The sequence below is a fragment of the Poecilia mexicana genome, unplaced genomic scaffold (genome assembly GCF_051168715.1).
Source record: "Poecilia mexicana isolate PSO_F unplaced genomic scaffold, ASM5116871v1 scaffold_14, whole genome shotgun sequence".
In the NCBI taxonomy this organism is placed as follows: Eukaryota; Metazoa; Chordata; class Actinopteri; order Cyprinodontiformes; family Poeciliidae; genus Poecilia; species Poecilia mexicana.
In genome coordinates, this window is record NW_028263383.1 from 20606237 (window position 1) to 20629757 (window position 23521).

Genomic DNA, 23521 nt, shown 5'->3' on the forward strand with positions numbered 1-23521 from the left:
GGGGTTAAAGCGGAGGGCACACTTGGCAGGCCCCTTAAAATTTCTGTGGAATTTTCTAGTTGCATAATAATATTCACAGGTTAGAAATTGATCCACTTACTGTAAAAATCAAATCAAGAAAGTGTTTTTTTCTTAAAAGAAATACACAGGAGGCACTGAAAAAGTAGTACTCCATCTTTGTAGTTGTTTTGTGATATAGCACTAGCTTAGAAGTTGAATTACCCCTTTAATGTGACTTTAACGTCTTGCTGTTTCACAGTTACAGGATCTGAGGCTCTGGCTTCATTAGTCAACCTCAAGGTGACAGTCATCTGCACTCACGGAATGAGCTGTCGAATATTGTTTGTAAGCTCAGTCAAACACAGCATCATCCCCAGGCAGCTGTGAAATATTGCAAGAAATTGGAGCTGGAAAATTACGTTAAGCAATCAAAATCAATCTTTATTTTGTGAAATAGTTGGCTTGTCTTTCCAGTGACCTTCCTCAGTCCAAATCAAATTTGACTCTCAAAGATTTTCCATTTTACCTGACTGACATTACCACAGTGGGACCGAGACAGGCAGCAGGAAGAGTCGTTTTTTACTTTGTGTGCCGTGACGTTTTTCTGTGCCCTCTACAATTCTTAACAGGCTTCTATATTAGTGTGATGTGTTGATGCGTCTGCATTAATATCATACAACAGGCAGTTATAAATGCAGTTTAATCAATGCCACTAAAATTACTAGAAAAAGATGTAGATGCAGTTTCTTTGTGTTAGCTGGTTCAAAGAATCCTAAAACACCCTTAAGAGATACAAAGGTGATATTCTAGCTAAAGTTAAAGAGGCAGTATTCTGTATTTTCCAGGCATATAGTGGAAATTTATAGCACAGTCAAGTAACTATGTTACATTCAGTTATAAAAATGTTTTATGTATCAAACATGACAAAGTTTATTAATCAATAACTCAATTCTGGCTGCTCACCTCTGTAAAAACAAACCTTTTCCTCAAATGATGTGTTATTAACTCAACTTGACTCAAATTAATCGTAGTTACTTGGATATGATTCTAACTACAATATATGACTGCTTTGTATGAGTTGGATTCATAAAAAATTTACGTGGAGCAAACTGGATTTATATATAATTGGACATAATTGGGGTTGTTTGTATTCTGTAAAGCTTCATGTTACATTGGTCCACATTTGCTGCATGTGACCAAACTTCTATCCAAATTGGAGCATTGAACCATTCTCTGCAGCACTCTAACACAGCTTATGTCCAGTCCAATCACGGCAGACCGTTGCGGTTGTCTTTGTCGTGGAGTGAGATGGAGACAGAAGACTTGGACCCTCTAAAACCACAATTCAATTAATCTGAGAGCTTTCCCAAGCCCTAAGAGATGGGGAAGAGGAAGTTGCAGATGGGACTCAGGTCCCGTCATGGTAATAAATTGCTCATTGAATAATTCATTCTGAATCACAAGTCAAAAACATAAGCTGATGTGTTTTTTTCCTCAGAATGATGGATGAGGATAATCCTCAGCGTAGCACAGAATTTTTAGTCTAAGTGACTGAAACATGAGGTGAAATGTTAATGTTTTGCAGAAATACCCTGGAACCTCAAGTTTCCTCTTGAGGAAACAACTTCACATACTTTTGATGCTTTGTGTTTTTAAATCATTACCTTGTTTATCTACCTTTGTTAATGGATAATAATAAATTAGTGAAAAAATGTTTTTTTTTTTAACAAAACAAAATGCATTGTGAAAGTTTGTTGTAAGCCCTTGTTCAGGACTCCTGTCAGATTTCCACTTGTAATTTCTGACCCCCAGAAATTGCAGCTTTTTAGATCTTTTCAGCAGTTTGACAGTGTGTTGCTAAGGAAACTGAAAGCACAAGAGGCCCTTAATTGGCTGCTCACCCACCCAGTAAAACAGCAATTTTATCCATGTGTTGCAATTATGTCTTGCCTTTCTTTTGCTTGTTACATGTCCACTTTGTCTCTGTGAAACTCTTTAATCTTAAGATTTTTTTCCATCTTGTGGAAGACAAAAACAAAGTGAAAAGTTTGGCCTGACATTTAAGATATCATATTGACTGCAATACACATGTATGGAGTCCTACTGAACTTCTATTTAGTGGATTCTTAACGCTAAAAATTAAACTGTAGGGATGTAAAGGTAGACAATAATAAACAAGCTGATAGATATATTAGTCATAGGCAATCATCTCTCTCATCTGGAGAGGAAGATCTTTAATATGTTTGTTTTTGTTGCAATTTGTTGAAAAGACCATAAAAGAAAGGGAATATGTGAAGATGTTGTCTCCAGCACTCCACACCAAAGCAGTGCTTCATTCCCATGACTCTAAAAAGTACATGAAAACAAAATATAAACTTTTTTCAAGCTTTCACAAATGTTTTGTTTTGATCTTACTAAAGTAAATTGTTTATTTTCATGATCCTTGCAGGGCTCGAGAAAGTAAGACTGGTAAAATAAACCCACTATATCTTGTTCTATTGTATCTTTGGTACCACCGTTAAACTTCTGTAAAGTATAAAACATCATAATTATTTTTTTTCTTTTTACAAAAAATGTAAAATTTATCCCAACAACAAACAAGTGTTAAACTGCCTTTGGCATCTTGCATTAGTAGGTAACATTATCCACAAACAGCAGTTTATAGTGATGGCTGATCACCAAATCAGTGGTGTAGGTACAGTACATATGTATATTTTTTATTTTTTTTTATTTTTATTCATTTGTTAGAAATCAATCTAGTCATATTCAATATTCAAACAATATTATGGCACCTGCCACCACTAACCTGTGGGAAATTCTTGCAGCCGTGGCAGGTACCACTAGAAGCTCTACTACACCTGACACTGCCATGATTTAAGCTTGCTTTCTCTCTTTTGTCCTTTACCATGAGCATCAGCCTCCTGTTTTTTTGTTTTGCTTTTTGTTTTAAAGAGAACAGTGACTGAATATGATGCAGATGCAAAATAACCCAATAAGATCACTGTGGTTCTGCCTGGTGTGACAAGCTCTGTGGTGCTGAACCACATAATGGTCCTTGGTTGAAGATGCAGAGGGAGCTCCTGCCTCAACAGTTTCTCATCAGGACACTGAAAACACCCTGCACTGCTGCTGAGCGACGGTGTGCATTTGTGTGTGTGTGTTTGCGTGTGTGTTTGTGTGTTCCTGAGTGAACATGATGTGTGGAGTAAAGCAAGCTGAGGAGGAGGTTGTTAGCCACTGAATGGCGGCCGAGAGATAACATGGCACCGCAGATTGGTAGCTGCTGTGCGCCTGAGGCAGACAGCTCTGCACAGTGAGGTTCATTGTTTGTGTCACTCAGTGGCGACGCTCTGAAGGAGCACACAATAATGTCATGTTGGAGCTGGATCCAGAGAGGAAAAATCAAATAGGACAGCAACCTTACAGCACTAATTAAGTTAAAGTAACGTTTCAATATGGGGGGAAAAGAGACTTTCAGCTAGCTGAATGTAAAGTTATGTATGATAGCTAACATCCGGTGAGATATTTTCAATGTAACTGTAACATTTGAAGATGCCAACTTCCTGTATAGAAATAGCGGAATATGTAAAATACTCAACAACTTTTTACAGTTATAATATGAGAAACCTGTCTTGTGTGTGAGAATAAAAGATTCATCATTCATCCATTCATCCTTTAGTATGCCACCCTGACAATTGCTCAAAACATTATTTCCACAGCCTTGAGGTGACAGCTTAAAGTGGAACATGAATGCTTTTATAAAAGTAGATTCTTAGATTATTAAATCATTTTCAATGGGATTTCTTCATATTATTAGAACTATTTGATAAAATTGCGTTTCTGAGAACTGCTTTCATAAGAGCTCACAAAAACACACCTGAAAAAATTTAAGGGTTGCTCTTTAAACAAATAAAACTACTGTATCTGTTGATGACACTTAAATTCTCCTTTAATAAATTGATCATTTGAATTCCTCTCAGAATTAGTAATGTATTTCTGAACTGAATTGAATTTGCAGAAAGTATTTTCCTTTGTGAACATTTGGGTGCAGAATTAGAGCCATTGACTCAAATAAAATTGAACAAACTGGTAAGAGGTTGGGTTTCTGGCGGTGGCTAATAGCTCCGTCGGCTTTTGTTTTCCCAAATTTGCACCCGGAAGAGGGAAGGTCAGCTCTGAGGATTGTTTGTTGCAGTCTAATGCTGCCGTGTTTTGTGGATGAAAACACAGAACAGACTGAACGTCGGCTGTGTAAAGAAAGACCATCATTGAAGGTTGTGTTTCTTGAGCAGGAGGTATAATTGTGACAGAATGGACATCAGAAATAATTACACCACCTCCCTTTTCTGTTTTTGTTTACTTGCTTCTATTTTTCTCGTGCTGGCTGCGCTCTTAAGCTGTGCTTCTCTTACTGAGATGCGCTGTACTGCAGTTACAACGGTTCGCCACCAGTGGGCATAATGAGCACAGTGACCGCTCCTGACTCAGCTAGCAAACGGCAATTAAGCGCAGTAACGGCTGGTCAGCGGAGGCGCTCACTGTCGCTCTCATGTCTCAACAGCTTTCATCAAAATAAAAGAACCTGCGCAAATCCACACTGATTAATTAAGTGTACAACAAAAATTGGTGGCCGGTACGGGGATCAACGGTGGAGCAACTGCAAGACCAGTTGAGTGAGGCCCTGGTGCAGTTGAAAGCGTACCAGCTACTAGAGGTGTGTTTATATGGAAAAGTCTCAACAGAAAATCAGACCAGAAAGCACAAGCTGATCAGACTAATAAATGCAGCTGTAGATACAGCTATACCCAGCAGCATGCCTAGGTGGGACCCATGTGGGGGAAAGGAGGACAGACCATATGGGTCCCATATGGTCTGCATATGGGACCCATATATGGGTCCCATATGGTCTGCCCTCCTTTTCCCCACATGGGGCCCACCTAGGCATGCTGGCAGGGAGAGAGTGAGGAAGATGTGGTTCGTGAATTTCTCAGCAGATTGATATCAAAAGCTAAAGAAGTGAGTGAATATGAGATGTCACAGATGGCTGATGATACAAGATAATGCTGCTCTTATAGGTTTGCAAGAACAGTATGCAGCATTACAGCTAAGTTTCCAGGCTGCAACAAAGAAATTAGAGGGAGAAATGGCAAAATTAGAAATCACAGTGAAGTGGAGATCATACAGGCTGTGGTCAGAGCTATTAGCCCAGGTTTACCCCTCCGTGATATGCTAGAGATCAAAACAGACCTTACTATTGCACAGCTGCGTACAATATTGAAGGGACATTACAAGGAAGACAGCTCCACTGACATGTACCATCGTCTAATTAACATTACGCAGGATAGTAATGAGTCTCCACAAAATTTCTTGATTAGAGCAATAAAGTTAAAAGAAAGATTACTCGCTGCATCTAGAGAACCTGGTTCAGAAGGGGATTATGGCCCAGAACTGATTCAAAAGAAGTTTCTGAGAGCAGTAGGAACAGGACTTATTAATGATAATGTTAAATACCAGCTCAAGAACTTCCTGGATGATCTGACAGTTACAGATGATGTGCTGATAGCAAAGACTAATGAGGCAGCCAGCATTGAATGGGAAAGGCAACAGAAGTTCAGGAGGAACAATAAACATCTGAAAGTGAGGGAGGTTAGAGCAGAAGCACAGTCAGCTCCCAAAACAACAGTTGGAGCAATTTGGGAGCAAGAACAGCCATCTTCCACCAGGATAAAGAATAAAACTGGAAAAGTGCAGTCATCTGCCTCTCACACAGAAACCGAGCTCTTAGATACCATCAGACAACTTAAAAGTGAGATGCAAGACATCAGGAGACTGGTTAATGACTCTCATTTACCTGTTTCCAAGTCAAGACCAAGTTGGAGACGTGGTTGTAAACATTGCCAGGACAACAATAGAGGAGAGTTTTGTGACCATTGCTTCAAATGTGGACAAAGTGGGCATCTATCACATGGGTGTAGGTTTGTTAAAAACACATCAGAAAGGCCTGGAGATGCAGATATGTCTGTGAGCAGTTTGACATCTATATCAGCAACAGGAGATGACAAAAGGGAAAGTGACCAAACAGAAAATGGACACACGCTTATCACTGACATCACACACCATTCAGAACCTAAGTGTATGGAAGGAATGAGACACGCAGCACCTGAGTGGAATGAGAGTGTTAGTATCAACCTCCTCTCTCCATCACAAAGAGACAAACTGTCCTATTCAAACCTGATCCATCAGATTGAAATGGGCCTAAAAAGAAAAGGGAGGAGGTGTAATTATTTCTGATGTCCATTCTGTCACACTGTGCAGTAACGGCTGGTCAGCGGAGGCGCTCACTGTCGCTCTCATGTCTCAACAGCTTTCATCAAAATAAAAGAACCTGCGCAAACCCACACTGATTAATTATTAAGTGTGCAACATAATCTCTGCTCGGCCTTTTTCCAGCAAAGGCTGTACTTTTCTGAAAAGCTGGTTCCTAGCAGTAGAAGCAACAGTGACTGCTGTTTCTTTAACTTCAGACAACTCTGACAAAAATATCCCTAGCAAAATTTAGTGCTATATGCGCAATTTTTGACTTGCGACCTGTCTTCCAGCCCCGTATGACCTTTCCAGAATAAACATTTTGGACTTAAATATTCATGATTTCTTTTCATTCTTTTAGTAACTAAACTGAAACAGACTTCAACGCTGCCTAATGCTGACTGCTTTGAAAGAGCATTGTTTAGAAAAAAGATTAGTAGATTAGAACCATAAATTTTTGTAAGTGAACCACGACGACTTTACTTTTTTTCCCTGCTAGTCTGTGCTGATGGAGCCGGGAGGTTTTATGTGAAGCTGAAGTGCTTTTCTACACCAAATTTTCAGAGGAGCTATAGGACCTGAATTCATCCTTTCCTGTGAGGCGCACCGTACCTGTATTCTCATTTATTTCAGCATCCATACCTCCAAGGCTGCAACCATCTGTAACACCAGACAGCTACCTCAGAGGATGACAGTTTCTGTGTTTTCATTTTTTCCCCACCTCCTTTAAATTCTTGTACACCTGGGAGGCTTCAGATGGATGGATTTTCTGTTGCTTTGGTGTAAATCTTTCATGTGTGAAATTGTCTGTGCTAAAGAAGCCATTGGATGTGTTGAAGAAGCTGTCAGCATCACAGAGGCAGCCTGAAGTGTGGAAACAGTGGTGATTAGACATATCAATTATTTTCTGCTGATTATCATCAAATTCTTGTGTTTTGCTGATGGATCTGGCAAGTACTGAACAATTGTTATGCTGCTGTAAAGTACATTAAAATCATATTGGTTTCAGTTTTGTGAACCCATTGAGCTGACTGAACGCAGCATCAATATTAATACAAGTCAGTTTAAGTTGAATGGATACCCTTTAAATCAGTTAGGTTTAATTTTTGACTTGTTTGCACAAACATTGAATTTAAATTTGGTTCTTTTTTGCTTTCAATAAAAACATTTAAAATATGTGTTACATGTTGAACAGAAAAGCGACCTGGGGGAAGAAACTGTCCCTGTAGCGGCCCTTGTTTTTTGTTGTAAATGTCACTCTGACGTGCCGATTTGAAGGGTAAAGTCGAAACTGTTGGTGTCCAGGATGTGTGGGGTCTGTAGAAATGTTAAGCACCCATTTCTTCAATCCAGACATGTACAAGGACAGCCCTGATTGTTCATAGCAGTCTGGTTCCTTTGTGTTTTGTGGATGAAACCCTGTGTGATGGACGAACACAGGGCAGACTGTGTGGAAGATGACCAGCAACTTCTGTCGAAGGTTGTGTTTCATGAGTTGCCACAAGAAGTTCACACAGAGACTTTGTGTGAGCAACATCTCAAGTCCCAAGAAAGGATGGTTCCTAGGAACTGGAACACTAAACACAGTGTTGTTGAAGATGGTCCGGGGAGGGAATGTGGGGTTGCTCTCAGAACTCAGTTGTCATCTCCAATGTCTTGAGTGGCTCCAGGTGAACTGATTCACTTCCTGTATTCAGATTTCTGGAGTTTCACAGACTGGTCCACTGAGGAGATGCCATTTGTGTAAGGAGAGAAGAGGAGAGGCCGAGAACACACCCCTGGGGAGCACCGGGAAACAAGCTCCAAAACTTCATCTGCTGCTGCTGGTCAGGCAGAGACACTGAAAAAAGAGAGTGGTTTTTGTGTTAATTCATTAAATGTGTTCATTTGCCAGATGCAATCAAATTAGGTGTCAAATTTTATGCTTGTTTAACATGACAACTTAATAAACTCAATGAATTTACTTGGATAAACTTTAATGAATTACTTCTCACCAGATTACGTGATATTTTTAAAGTGGATCATTTTTCTTCGTTTTTCATTGAAACTCGTGATCCACAGAAAGGAGCATTAATAATGAAGTTATCCTGAATCCAGTATTTTATCTGGAAGATGGAGTAACACAGTCATTATGATACTTTGAAAAGAATTTAGACGAGCTTCCGGTGAATGTTGCACCTTTTCTCACTTCCACTTTCCCACTGCAAAAAAATGCTTAAAGGCAACAAGTCAGCTAACAATTGGGAATGTTTCTTCTGTTTTTATTTAAATTTAATTAATCCTATGGTTATCTTTTGGAACATAGAATATTTACATTGTCCTTTGTTGCTGATTTTCTGTATGTAACCGCTCGGCTTTAACACCCATCACTGTTGACACGGTAACGGAGAGTATTTGTGTCTCCAGCTGTAACAGCAGCTGTCTGACTGACATTTTGGTTAGTAATTTATAAGTGGTCCAGAAACAGATGTGTGCCAGCTGCTGTCTCAGGTTTGCTCCACGGTCTCCTCTGGCAGGTTGCCACAGGCGCTGAGATACTTACATATTCATCCACCAACTGCTCTTAGATTTGAAGACTTGCTGTAACTGAAAGCCAGCTCACTTAAAGATGATAAATATGGCACAATAAAATAAACGATGGCGTTTTTAGCTTAAAAGCCATATCAAAAATATATTAGCAAAAATCTGTCTTTTTTGGTTTATTTCAAAAAGAAAGCCTTAAACTACAAACACACACACACACTGCTCTCATAATCCAGCTTCATTAAATTTGTGGTGTTTTAATGGAGCCTGCTTTGTTCCAGATGTCACCCTAAAGATGTTTAAAGTGAACTCATAATGCAGCACTGATGAATCGCATGTTTCCCCAGATGAAATATTGCAGCCCTGACAGTTTAATTGCTGCAGTTTAAAGACGAATTGTGACTTAATCTCTGTCACCGTTTGCGATCTGTATTCGCTGCCAGGAGGAAATGGCATCGCTGCAAATCAAAGGCGGCCCCTCCGGCAGCTGTCCTTGTCAGGGCCTCTTTGATTGGGTACAAGTGATCCAGAGGCACTCATTCAAAAGGCTCTAATGGAGGACGGCGAGAACCGCGCTGATGTTGCTCATTATGATTTACAGCTGCGTGATGGTCTGTCTGCAAAGTCACACGGAGAGGAATCTGTGACAATGTGCATCAGGCAGTTACTGTTATTGATAGAGAGACAGTAATGTGTGTTTCATACAACTGTGGTTGTCAGCATAATGAAAAATGCATTATTACTGGGAAAATATTGGCTTTGTTTTATGAGTAGTTTCATTCATAGATGGCAAATCTAAAAGTAAAATACAAATAGGAGCTTTCAACTATCAGGCTCAAGTCATGCTTGTAATTATTGTGATAGCAGATCGGAATGCATGTACACAGTGTTGCTTCAGTTCATTTAGGTTTGCAGACATTGGTTCCTGCTGAGCTCTATGGTGTCTCAACAGCATTTTGATCCCTGCACAAGCTAACATTTACACTCTTTCCATTTAGACTGTCTTAGCCAATCGGTGCCATAGGAAAATTATTGGCACTCCTCTATTGGCTGCTTTGCAAATGACAGCCAACAGTGTACCAAGTAGCATTGCTCCAATGTATTTCATCTTTCCAAGCTGCATTTTCATGGAAATATTTTAGATACATTCTATGAAAACATTTGCGAATGGGTTAATTTTTCTTGAAATTTACAGAAGTCATTCTTAAAAAAAAAACGCATTGGAATTTCAGTTCTCAATTCAAGTTCATCAAGTAAATTAAAAGACTTGAGGAAACAAAAACACAGACGATGTAAAACCTCACTTATGAACTTAGTTTGGATATGGTAATTCTCCTAAAATGATTATGAAGCTGGACGTTTCACTATGCATCAGATGGTAATCTGTTAAACATTTATTGACATTTCAGTTTGAATTAACTTCACAATGACAGCTCAAAACCAACAGGATCTATCTGTGCTCTGTGTTCAGCCACAGGCTTGTCAGGAAAAAAAACAACAAAAAAACAGGTAATATAGCTTAACAGAAAGGCAAGGAAATCAGACCCAAAATGCATTCTAGAATGGGTTTGGAGTAAATCTCATTACATTAAAGGTCTTTATAAAGCTTTTAAGGTCCTCGGGCTTCAAAACATCTCTTCAGGATGTGGGTGGAATGTCATCTATGCTACGCTCAGGGCAATTTGGTTCAGTGGGATTTTTTAAAAACTACTTTCAAATTCAGGTTTATTTGTTTCACTTGTGCATGCTGCTGACTTTAAGAAGAATATGGTGAATTTGGTAGATAAATTACACCAATTCAATGATATGAAGATTTTTCCCTCTTTTATTTCAACTAAGACACACAGTCTCTTTCAAGGACGTTTTTATTAACCACCACATTCCTGGGTTCGTACGACTTGCTTACTGAGCGATCACTATAACTACTAATTTTGTGTCCTGTCTGTCTTTCTTACTGTAGAAAGTACTCCTCACCTGTCAAACTTTTCTGGGTGGACCGACTGACAGAAGTGTTGCCCTTATGTGTTTATCTGTGCCCAAGCTGATGCATTTCTTTCTTTCTATAGAAAGTTCTTTTAGTCTCATGATTCTGTATCAAATAATTTCTTTTTCATGGAGAATTATTGGATATTTTCCCACAAACTTTAATTTGTTTCTTTGCTTATTTTTCTTTAGAAATCACTTCTTGGGTATTTTCATGTTTAGTTGTTTTTGCTTCTTGGATGGAGTTATTGTCAGAGGATTTGATGCCATTAACATGACAACACAATTACATGCTATTCATTTAAGATCCAAATGATAAAATAATACACGTTATTTGTGGAATGCTGTAATTTAACTTTTTCAGCTACATTAGCCCCTCATCCCCTTCAGAAACAGGCATATCACACAGCTGATCAAGACCAGATGTCATACTTAAGGTGCTTGCATCAGTTCACACCTGTTTTAAAATCCTAAGACCAAAGCGTCACCAGGATTAAACTACAGCTGGGGTCACTGCACAGCCTGGCGGGCTGAGGCTTGTTCTACAGGAAGGCTCACGCATTAGCTAAAGCATTTGACCCGAATACATCCACTCAGGTCCCCAGTGACCGAGTCCTGCCGCTGCAGCTCTGACGCAGTCATGAGTTTCCACTGGTGTGTGACAGTGTGGCCGTTTATGGCTCCCAAAGCCCTGTGGAGACGCAAGTTAGTGGTAATTATTCAGTTGATAGCTCATGAGCAAAACTGGCCTGTCACACCTCTCCTGCTTTCCCCGGACTGGAAGAACCAGGAGCGAGGTGGGAGTGTTTGGATATTAGTCACACCGGAATGAAGCATTTTGCTGGAGAGGAAGAGAAAGGAGCAGCATTAGTGTTGAGGGATTATACGCACACATACACTCACACTGCACATTTTATTCAACTGCTGCATTAAAAGGCCTGCATGTCTATGATAACCAGACAGAGTTTCTGCTACTTCATGAATTTGACAGAAATTCACATTAAACTATCTCAAGCACATGTAATAACTCTTTAATCCAATTGATTTCACATTTAACATCTCAGTTACAGTACAGAAACGTTCTTGCTCATATCTGGGTGCGTGGTGGTGTGGTTACAGTTAGACTGTCATCAGATTTAATCTCAGTGGTGGAGTTTGCAAGTCATCTTTCTCACAGTCTGAAACCTGCATGCATGGGGTTAATCGGGAAAAGGTTGGCCTTAAAATATGAGCACAGCAAGGGTGTACTTGTTTGGCTCATTTAATTCAAGAATTGAATTAAATTCCTATAGGAATTTAATTCAAGGATTGCTGCCACTTGGATCCCACCAGTAAGTGCAAATAATCACTCCTTCATGATTTTACCTGAGTTCTTCCATTGCTTACATCTAAAGGGAGGAATTGTAACTCCCAGTTGCAGCTGGCATCATCCAATCTCATCATTTGTGTTTACTTCTGAACAGCAAACTACTCTTTACCACCTTGTTTGGTTTCTGTTGAAATGTACAAAATGTATTTTCAAAATAGTTTTCTAAATGTGTACAATTAAAATAAAACTTGTATAAGTTAGTTTCACATGATAAGTCAAACAAACATGCCTTGCCATCATCCTCCAACTATTTCCTGTCTTCTTCTTCATAGTTTGTGCCACTGGTAACATCCTGATTGGTGATCATGTGACTTGTGTGATGCGAAAAAAATATTTTAATTACAGTTTTGAGAAATAAGCCAATTTAGATACGGTCAATAAAACACCTGTTTCCATTAACACATTTATTTTCAAATGTTAAACTGCAGAAATATATGTTCAATGGAAACGCAGCTGGTCATACAAGACTGAGTGATAACTATTTTGTGGTTCTTGAAACGTTTTTGAGGTCACAAAAACTACTTTGACACTTAAGTTGATATGTTTACCTCAGGAAAACTCTGCTAGCTATGATCTGATGCATTTAGATTTTTCATTCCCCTTCTCAATAAGCAGTTCCAGGTAGCTCTTAAATTTAACCTATAAATGAGGGAAGTTGAGCAAATAACACACTGTTCATTTTGGCTTCACATTTTAAGACTAAAGCTGAATGACAGAGCAGTGGAGCTGTTGCCTCTCATCTCAATAAGAAGAACCCAATCTTCCTGACCTTCCTGTGGTATGTTTTGTCGAGTTTGCATGTTCTATCTTGGTTCTTCTACAGCTGCCTTCTAGTCTTAAATATGCCTGCTGTGTCAGTTTGTGCCTCCAAAATTGTTCTTACATATATTCTACTTCTCACCAACCGCATTACCTATGGGAAAAAAAGCCTTAAGCAAAGCCACTCTGTGAACCTGCAAGGATTGAGAGGGTAAAGGAAATGGGTGGATGGATGATTTTCAGTTTCAACTAAACATTAAACCAACTTGCGAGTCCTTGTTTGAGTACACTGGAGACTTCCAAGTGGAAACATGAATGGACTGTCTTTCCATCACCTGACTGCATGCCCCAAAAGACTGAATGTTTGAGTTCCTATGGTCCACTGTGGCAAAATATAATTACACACTTCAGCAAGTCAATTCTTTTTTTTTATTTGTTTTATTTAAAACTTATTTACTGCCTCCTGTCTTGCCATGTATGCTGGCATAAAAAATGGTAACCTACTCTTACTTTAAGGGGATTTTGTTGAACCTAGAGTCCTGTCACATCTTCAAGTTATGTGTATTATGTGCTGAATAGTACATAATATATGGACAGCTGTGATTCACAGTGTACTGCTGTGTCATAACTGGGTATTTACTTTTCTGCAATGTTAACATCTTAACGTTATTTTTAATGGAAAAGAATAAACGGACCATTTGAGATTAAAACTACAATGCTTGAAATGATTCCTAGAGATCTAATCATCTTAAATAAAAATAAAAATAAAAAAACTCTTAATGAGCATCAAGCATCCTGAGGTAAGTGAAGCCTCTTGATAGCATAGTAAGAGATTTTTATTTTTATCTTTGGCTCTTTGCCACAGGATCTTAGTCACAGCTGCATTGTTTCTGTCTCATCCATGTTGAGAATAGATGGCATGTAAAACCCATGATGCTCACGCTGAAGAATTGTCTGGCATGTCAAATAAATTTGTGGAAATCTGGTTTAGCAAGTAATTAAATTGTATGTGCTGCGATGTCAAATGTGTGTGTTTTCCTGTGACATTGTGTAATAGGTGAATAATAAAAGAAATTCATAGAAACTGAAATTAGGGTTTTCATTAGTTGTAAGTTTCATAAAAGTAGAATTAACAAATAATGAACAATTTAAACACTTTAAATATGTTACACTGTTTTTGATAAAGCCAGTTTGAATTTTAAATTTGCACAACTGTAATAAATTAATGTTTGATAGTACTGTAATGCAGCGAGAAGTACCTTACTTACTATATATTTCTTCTCTAATAGAGATATTTTTTGATAATGATGTACAAGAAATGTAATATGATACTTCAACACATAGAACTGCTGTTTATCTGATTATCCACTAACATAAATCAAAATGAACTTGATAATCCTGACAGCTTTTCAGTCTTCATAAACAGTGTCATGATAAAATTATATTAGACATCTCATCAGCACGGTCTGGAGGGGATAGAGGCTGTTTCCAGGAGATTTGTTTACCCTGAATCCCTGGTAGACTCCAAAGCAGCAGGCAGGTCACATCAGCAAGGTAATAATTTCATCAGCCTTAGCCTGAAGCAGCTGTTCTACATGATGGCTTTCCCCAGTGGAGTGGGAGAAAAAAACTACATCACATTCATGGAGAGGAAGATTACAGAAAGCACATCAAACATACCAGGAGTGTGTGTTTTTGAGTTGAGTCAGAGGACAAACACAAGTGCGACTTCATTTAAGCGTCTCTCTGCACTTGTCGATCCATGACAGAAATCTTTTAAGCTTTAGAGTAAAACAAACACTATCAGTAAATATTAAATTCTTATTTATTTACCATGAAATATGAGCTTAAGTTGACAGCAGACACACTTCATTATTTTTCATTTGGAAATTGCTCCAGGTAGATTTAGAGCTTGGAAATTATAATGATGATAATGTGTAAATTTCCATTAATGCCTCTCTCGGTAAAAACCTTGTCACATTTCTGATTACGTGTGTGTGCGCACTGGGGCAAACATGTTTATTCAGAAAAGCAGAGCACTCAAAGGAGCAGAATACAGTTTGTGCAGGTGAATTACAAGAGGAGGCACTTCAGGCTCTAGCAGGTCTTTGAAGAACCCCTTCGGACCGTGATCTCATCAGTCGGCGAACATTCAGAGTGTGGAAACATGAATCAATGCTCACACAAAGAGGAGCAACAAAGGCTTTATTCTGGTGTGTAAGATTGACAATCTTGTCAAGTTAAATGGACCTCTGAGACCAGGATCTCTGATGCTCTGATTAAGATTAAGCTAAAAAAAAAAAACAAATACGTACTGCATATGTACATAATTGAAAATAAAAGATTTTGCCCTCATCCTTTTAGCCTAATTAAAAAATGTTTTCAACATTGGGAAAACAAATTAAACACATTTCTGTAGAGTGTTGTTGCACAACACCTCCCCCCCCCCCCTTCTCTCTCTCTACTTCCTCTTCTGAGAGGAGGGAGATGTTGCTCCCAGCTCTCCGTCTAACGGGTGAATTGAGTTTCCTAAATCTGCCGAGATTTACCCTACCCAGAACTGAAGTAAACTCTGTTTAAGCTGGGTGCGAGAAAGACTAGCCTGGTTTCTAACGATCTTCATCCAGATGTCCCACCCTTTTTCACTCTGTGAATTAGCCAGATAAAGCAGCCCAGAATCAGCTAGTTTCACAGAGCACACCTGTTAACGGTCGCTCTTTCTCTTATTACAACTTGCACTTGTTATTGAACCAGGTTGGTTTTAGTGACTCGGGCGAGTCCCAAGGGTGTTGTTTTAGTTTTGGCTAAAAGCAACCTATAAAACATTTTCCACTTTCTCCTCCCAGAATCAAACTTCATAGCTATTTTACAACCATCAAAGAACTTTAAGGTGACTCATTAACTGAATGTCCACAACATCTTTTAGATTTTCTTGATGCTAATTATTTTATTAGTAAGGCAGTTTTGTAAGGGTCAGTACAGCTTAAATCAGTAGCAGAAATAATCAAATAAGTAAAATCAATAATCTGGCCTATCTTTCCCTAATGCTGACACTGTGAACTAAAAAAGATAAACTTTGAAAGAGACGGATGGTGTTTGGCATTTTGAACCCCAGAACTGGCCTGATGATGAAAAAGGTGTTGCAGCAGCAGGAGGCTCCCAGTACAGGAAGAGTACTGAGTCAGAGCGGCAGGTCTCGGGCCTCAGGGTGACTTCCTCATGCTCGTAGCGGCCCTCTCCTTCTTGTCTTGCAGCTCTGTAGCTCCTTTCTCTTCGTCTCACGATCTTTCTGGTCCTTCGAGATGTAGAAGGGCTGGTCTCACGGAAGGAACACACCAGTTCTTCCTCTTTGCCTTTGTTCTTTGCCTTTGTCTTTATCTTCATCTTTGCCTTGGTCTTTGTCTTTGGGGCCTCGAACCCAGCTGATGAGAGAAGTGCGATTTGAAGCCACATGTTGCGGGGCTAACGGGTTGGTCCCCATGTGCAGAACAGTCTTCGGCTCTGTGGCTCCGGCTCTTCTTCAGCTGCAGAGTTCTTTGTCCATCTCGATCTTGGCTCGAAGCTGCCTGAAGGATCCAACCAAAAACTCCTCTTTGCACTCACCTTATATAGGATATACCCACCCTTTTGGTGCATTTGCATTGGCTAGCTTTGTCTCATTGGCTGACTGCTTGGACCGATGCTCTCATATCCATCACCATCTTTGGACATTATCACCTGATGTCTGTACTAATGTCCCAAGTTGCTCAACAGTCCTCTTGTGTCTAACCTGTTCTTATGAAAGTTAAGGTTTCACAATAAGGGCTTGGTTACCTCCGCTCTCCCATCAGTTCCTCTTTCCCCCTGACCTTTCACCTACCATCTACCTCCAACACAACATCAGTGACCTTTAGTTAAAGTTACACACTTTACACCATTTCAAGTTCAATGTCAAAATCACATTTATAACCCCTTAGTTTCTCTGGTTTAGCATTCACTTATAATATTATAATAACCATTACTTATTAGTTACTCTTATAATCATAATGTGTTATTACAGACATTTCTGAAAAGAAACCAATAATAATTCATTTTTCTAATTATTTGACACCATGTTACAGTTACTTGTTTCACCTTTAAGTATAAGACTAAGTGTAAATATTCTTATAATCAAACCAGCATCAACCACCGGTTAAACCAATATTAATTATTGGCTTAATTATAAGTTATCATTATTAATTTAAGTATTTTACTCTGGGTTTTATCCAATTACTCAAAATGTCTAGTTTTTATTCCTTAAACCTCTAGTGCTCAAAATGAGCAGTCTGAACTATTTTTAATCACTGCAGGCTGGAAACTTCCTCTTTTTCCAGGAAACCTGCTTTTCCTGTTGCATGACTCTCTTTCTGCCTGACTATGATTTTTTTATGATTATATAGAAAAAAGTAGAATTAAAGCAGCACACAATAACACACACACAACCAGATTAATTTTATTATTGTCTGACTCTACTGTTGGGTCTTGATGTCACCTGTGTAATCAGTTTTAAAGATAACTTTATTTATTATTATTATTAAACTAAAATCTCCAGCATGGGGAAGTGGGCTGAGCTCGACTTTTTCTCGACAAGAGAGAACTTCGTCTTTGACTATATAAACACTTCATACCCAAGAAATCTGAAACCAAACACTGAACCTTTAACCCAGAGACACATTTTCCATTTCAAATATTTGAAACATGCAATGTATAAAAAGACAGGTATTTTTATCTCACATTTCTGGTTAGTTTTAATTAGGATTTTCTAAAATATTTCTGTTAGCTAATTATTAGATTACTTACTTTGAATGGTTTTGAAAATGATGATGTTATGGCTTCGTACTCTTCTGATAGCTTTATTTACAACATGAGAGGTAAACTGAGATATACCTGCAAAAGCCTTTTGACTCTAGACCAGAAAACACCACTTCTTTGTGTGATAATATTAAAAAAAAAAAAAAAAACATATAGGGAAATGAGTTCAGACAGGAGGGCATATGAACCATGTGACAATCAAAAAGAACCCAAAGATCCACAAACCCAGTGAAATAAGTTTTTGATGGATCACTGATAAGATGAAAGTAAGTGAAATTTTCTACTGTGTTACCAATAACCTGTCTGAAGATTACATGTGTTGATAAAACACAAAGTAAAATATCAAATATACCTTAATATTCATCAATATGCTTTTGGGGATACAGCCAATCACTGTCAAGGAAAAAGGACACTCCTGGATTAGTTGCAAATGCTAGCAATAGCATATCAAATAGCATAGCTTCTATAGGTATTTCAACTTTTGTTTTTCCAAATATTGATATGTTGAACAAAAAAATATCCAAATAGATCTGTGCAAAGTGGGAGTCTACTGAATATTTGTTGCTTCATTTTTTTTTACATTGTCTGTAGTTTGTATTTGAAACAGAAGCTATTAATTAGAACTAAATAAACAAACATTAAAATACTCAGTCGTACCCCATATAGAAGCTTAACCGTAAATTCAAGCTGGGAAGACTCTAATCATCTCCTATTACTACCCCGACGTCTCAATCAACCAGCACCGGAGCGCAGCCCGCTCCAGCCAATCACCACGCAAGAACTCCTTCAAAAGAGCAAGAAAAGCTGGGTCCATCAGCTTTTCAGCTGCACTTTGACCCACCTCCTCCCCGTCTCCACCCACATTGTGCCGGACACCTTCTGGGCTCCCTCCATGCTGCCTCCTTCCTAGACTCCACTCCACCACCAGTGTCCGGGCCCGGGGGGAAGACTACCCTGACCTATGACCTGAGCCGATCATTCAAAGCTTGTGGTGATGCTCAGTATGAACGTCTTCAGCCGGTGCCCGAGCGCCAAAATAACACAGTCCAATAAATCTTTTTAACTGATGTTTTCCTCTGTGTGAGTTTCTCCAGATTGAAATGCTGTTGTGCAAAACATGCTTTAAATGAATTTGAAATACATTTTTTAAAGATGACAAATATTTTATTTATGTTGACCTCTGTCTTAGGGCAAGAATTGTAAAGCATAATTTTCCACAATTTAGTCAAATTGTCTAGATATTGAATATTTTATTCACACATGAGCATTACATGTATATTTGACCAATAGATGTCTCAATAAAAATGTAGATACATTTGGCTGCCGCCACCATGTTTGAGGCTCTACAGAGACACAACATGAAAATGCATGTAAGCCACTGAATTGGAGGCGTTTATCCTTCGACACGCCTCACTGCCCAATCAGCATACTCAATTTTAGCCATGGCAGTCACAGTTTAAATGCTCATGTTATTCAGGCCATGTTTGAGGAGGTAATTTCCTGGCTCCTGTGGAGTTTTAAATTTGATATTTTCTGAAGTGATGCCTCAGCTTGCAGGAAACTTATTTTGTCAGACAGGAATAATTTAAAATTTTCCACATTTGTATATTACACTCTGGGATAATTTACCATTTTCTCTAGAGATTGAATTTCAGACATGCCTTTCGCTTCATTTCCTTTTTTATTTTTTTTATTTTTTTTTATGTTGTTGGATATTGCCTTCGCTCCTAGGGTTTCTGAGAAATCCAACTGCTTCCCCCCTTTCAGCCAAAGACAGTGTTTGGGGTTAATGAGCTTCATAAGGTGCCGTGGGGGAATCAATAACTCAGTAGATGGTAGTCCAGACAAAACAAGGTGTCCTCCAACTGTGGTGATTGAATCTGATAGGTTTCATAATAAATCCTGGTCTACTACTCTGTAGTGCCACGGGCTCTTTCACCCTAATCCCATGAAACAAATACTTTCTGTCCTCTATTTGATAAGATGGTCTATCATGCACACTAAATCACTGCTGTTCCAACCTTAGAACCAGAGTTCAGATTCTTTATAAACTCTAGAAAAACAAAAATGTTCCACTAAATGAAATTATGTAAATCACCAAATAACTGAAACTCTTGTGATTATTTTTTTTTTTTTTTAGCAACTGATGAAAAATCAGCAGTAAATAAATAGTTCTCATCCTTTTGCTTGGCTTAAAGACCAAATGTCATTAATGCCTGGATTTCTATTGTACTGACCATTTTCTGAGATTGTTTCCACTATGGGTTCCAAAAAAGATTTGTATCTGTACACTATGTCTGCTGAATCTAAACAGTCTTATTCTGGTTTCTGTTCTGGTAAAGTACACCAATTAGGCATAAACTAGGAATTTGGACACAAAATCAAACTTGTGCAGTTCTGTGCAAAAGTTTATATATTTATAAGTTTATATATATATAAACAAATCATTTTATTTTTTCAGATTTCAATAAATTCCAGTTGTTTTCTTAACTTGGCAGCTTCTGACAGGAACAGTCCAGTTCAAGAGGGCTTTAAATGAATCAATGAACCACAGATTATTTTAATAAGTTTGTGCTTTATGAATCAGCTGTATTTATGAAATGCCAGTTGTGTTCAGACAGATGGATGAATGAGTTTAATTTTTAGTCCTCCGCAGTGCTGTGCAAGTTTGAGTCGGCACCTAGCGGGTAATAATTCAGTCTGGCTGCTGACAGGCACAGCCAGATCCTTTGATTTTTACCCAGTTTCATTTCCCCTTGTTCCTTTTCTGAGAAACCAATCCAGATTGTACCTGCACTGTGGAACAATGGCAGTAAATTTTATTCATGTTCTTTACAAAGGAAATGAACACTGAGTGCAAAGATGGATCGTCCACTTAGTATGAAAATTAGCCAAAATAACATTCAAATAGGCTAACAGAGTGTGACACCTAATCTCTTTTCTGATCTCATCACAAACACTACAGCCAGAGAGAACAACAGAGCCCAGTGCGCGTTTAACAGGATCACATGAAAACAGAGCAAAACAGCAGATGAAAGGCCAGTTGTTCTGTGTGAGACATCAATGATGCATGAAGAGGATAAAAAATGAAAACTGGATTAGGCCAATTTTATCACAAAGATCCAAAAAGTGCAGGCTTCAGAAACCATGAAAGACAAATGTGTATTTTGTGATAAGTCTGTCTAGGCAATATGAGCAGCAACAAAAGCAGAGATGTATGCTAAGTCTAAATGGATTGGTATTTCACTGGAGTTCTAACAAAGAGACGACAGCTGAAATATTACTCAGTATTGAATGACAGCACAATCATGTTTTTCCTGAGCAACAGGTCTCAACTCACAACACAGCAAGAAAGGAAACACATTAAAGTGGAAGTTCATTGTGGTTGTTTCTAGATTTCTGTTCAGTATCTGACCAGTCAGGAGTCCTTGTTTCAGACCAGACACTTTCCTATTTTAGGATTTTCCCAGTTTCCATGCTTTGCCAGAGCTGGTGCTAGACACAGTTCTTAAGTGGGTCTATAAAAGAGCCAGCTGGATTTTCAAAAGCCACAGAGTCAGCACTTCATTTTGTCACTAAAGACATCAACACAGTAAATGTCTGTTGTATTCTGCGTTTCAGGAGAGGATAGCAGTCCAAGGAGACAGTTTTCCAACTCAGAGCACACTAAAATGAACATCCCTACAAAGAGATGCCATTATTTCGTCATCTGAATGTAGAAACACTTGTTTAAACAACAGGCTGGGTTGTGAATGCTTCATAATCCTGTTCAGCTGATCTCCGCAGTGCTGGAAGGAGGGAGCAACACACAGCATTTAAAGCAGGATTAAAATCCTGGCTGTGCTTCTCCTTACAGATGGTAATGGCCTCTACTTGTTTAGTGCTTTATCAAGTCCAGAGGATCCCAAAGCATTTCACACTATTCAGTCATTCCGGCCTACCAGCAAGCAAGACAGGTGAAGCGTCTTGTCCAAGGACACAACTGAGACAGATGGAGCAGAGATTTGAACCGATTACAGGACAAACTCTAACCAAACTCTAACCAAACTCTAACCATCCCATGTGTCCTGTAATTCTGTCATACTCAAGTGTTAGTAAAACACACAATTTTCAAATTGTGACTTTATATTGACCCCTTACGAGTGACGTCACACTCTTCAGAAAACATCCCCTCTCCAACATTACGGACAAAACAAACAGGCAGCTGGTAGTTTAATGTTGCTTTTTATTTGGCTGATTTCACTGTAAAAAATGGTCATAATGTGCTGTGGGGTCAGCTGCACAAACAGACAAGGATCCAAACCAAACTTGTCAATTTACTTTAAACCTTTTGATGAGACACAAAGACGGTGATGGAAAGCAGACATCAATTGTAATGGCTGGCAGCCGTCGGTGTATTCATGGATTTGCAGCAAACATTTTGTACAATATAATAAGATTAATGTTTATACTGAAGAAACTAAGTGAGAGTAAGACTGAGATGCAATCAAATACTGTATTTTGGAGAAGATATGGGTCTATTCTTTAGTAACCATAAAGAAAATGCATCATCATCATATAGTTTACCATGTACAAAAAAACAAAAAAACAAAATAAAAAACCCTTTTAGGTCTGTTCTGGTGGAAGGGGAATTCAGGCAAAGACGGAGATTTGATCAAATCAATAAATATGTCAGCAGGGAGAAGGTATGAGTCAGTTTCTAAACTAACTACCTCTGTCTATAAGCCACAATGAGGTGGGTTACGTCCACAGACAAATTACAATCTATGGCTTTACAATGAAAAGCAACTTGGGAAACAATTTCAGTAACTTTGTTCAATACTGCCCTCCCTCATGTCTGGTGACGTAGTTGCAAAGGGTCAATAAAAAGCGAAACCAAACCAACCTGAACTGATGTGGAAATATAATATGTAGATTAGGGCCAAAGGTTTTGGGAAAACATCTTGTGGACTGATGTGACAAAAGTGGAACTTGAATACTCAACCTGAGTCGGTGGGCTTTGTGCTACATGTTTATATCACTACATTACTACAATACCAAACTCTGTAGAAAATGATTCCATACCATCATTTAAGTAGAATTGTGATCAGAGACATGGGACCATTAGAGCAACTGTAATGAAAGTGTAGAAGACTTGGGTGATGCGACCTTATCTTCATATGGGCCAATGGTCTAATGAAATATTGGAAAATTACTGAGGAACACAGAGTCACTGACTCTAGGTCGCTCCTTGAATTTAAATGAACCGTTGCCATTACCATCTGTTGAACTGCCATTGAGGTGAGATGACAGAAGAAGAGTGGGAGAGAGGTTTCTAATGAGGCAGAAAAACCATGATGGAGCTGAGGTCGAGTGGAATGACCATGAGGAAGGACACATATAGTATCCTCCATCTGGAGTCCACCGCTCTGTCTGCAGTTACTCACCTGGAAAACTCCGACTGGAGGTAGGAACTGACGCTCAAACTCCACCTGCATTTACTGATATGCTTTTACCCTGCAGTAACACTAATTTGCTTTTGTAGCTCAAACTCAGACAAATCACATCTGAGTTAGCATGACAAAAAGCAACACATCTTTCTTTGAAACAAGATCTTAGCTTTTTAATGAGATTATGTTCACATAAAAAAATGAACAAATTCAACTTATGGTATTATTAGGACAAACAATAGCTCTCAAAAGCCTCTCTGTATGTTTTATCTTGAACAGGTTACTTCTCATCTGGATGACTGCAATCAGATTACACTTTTTA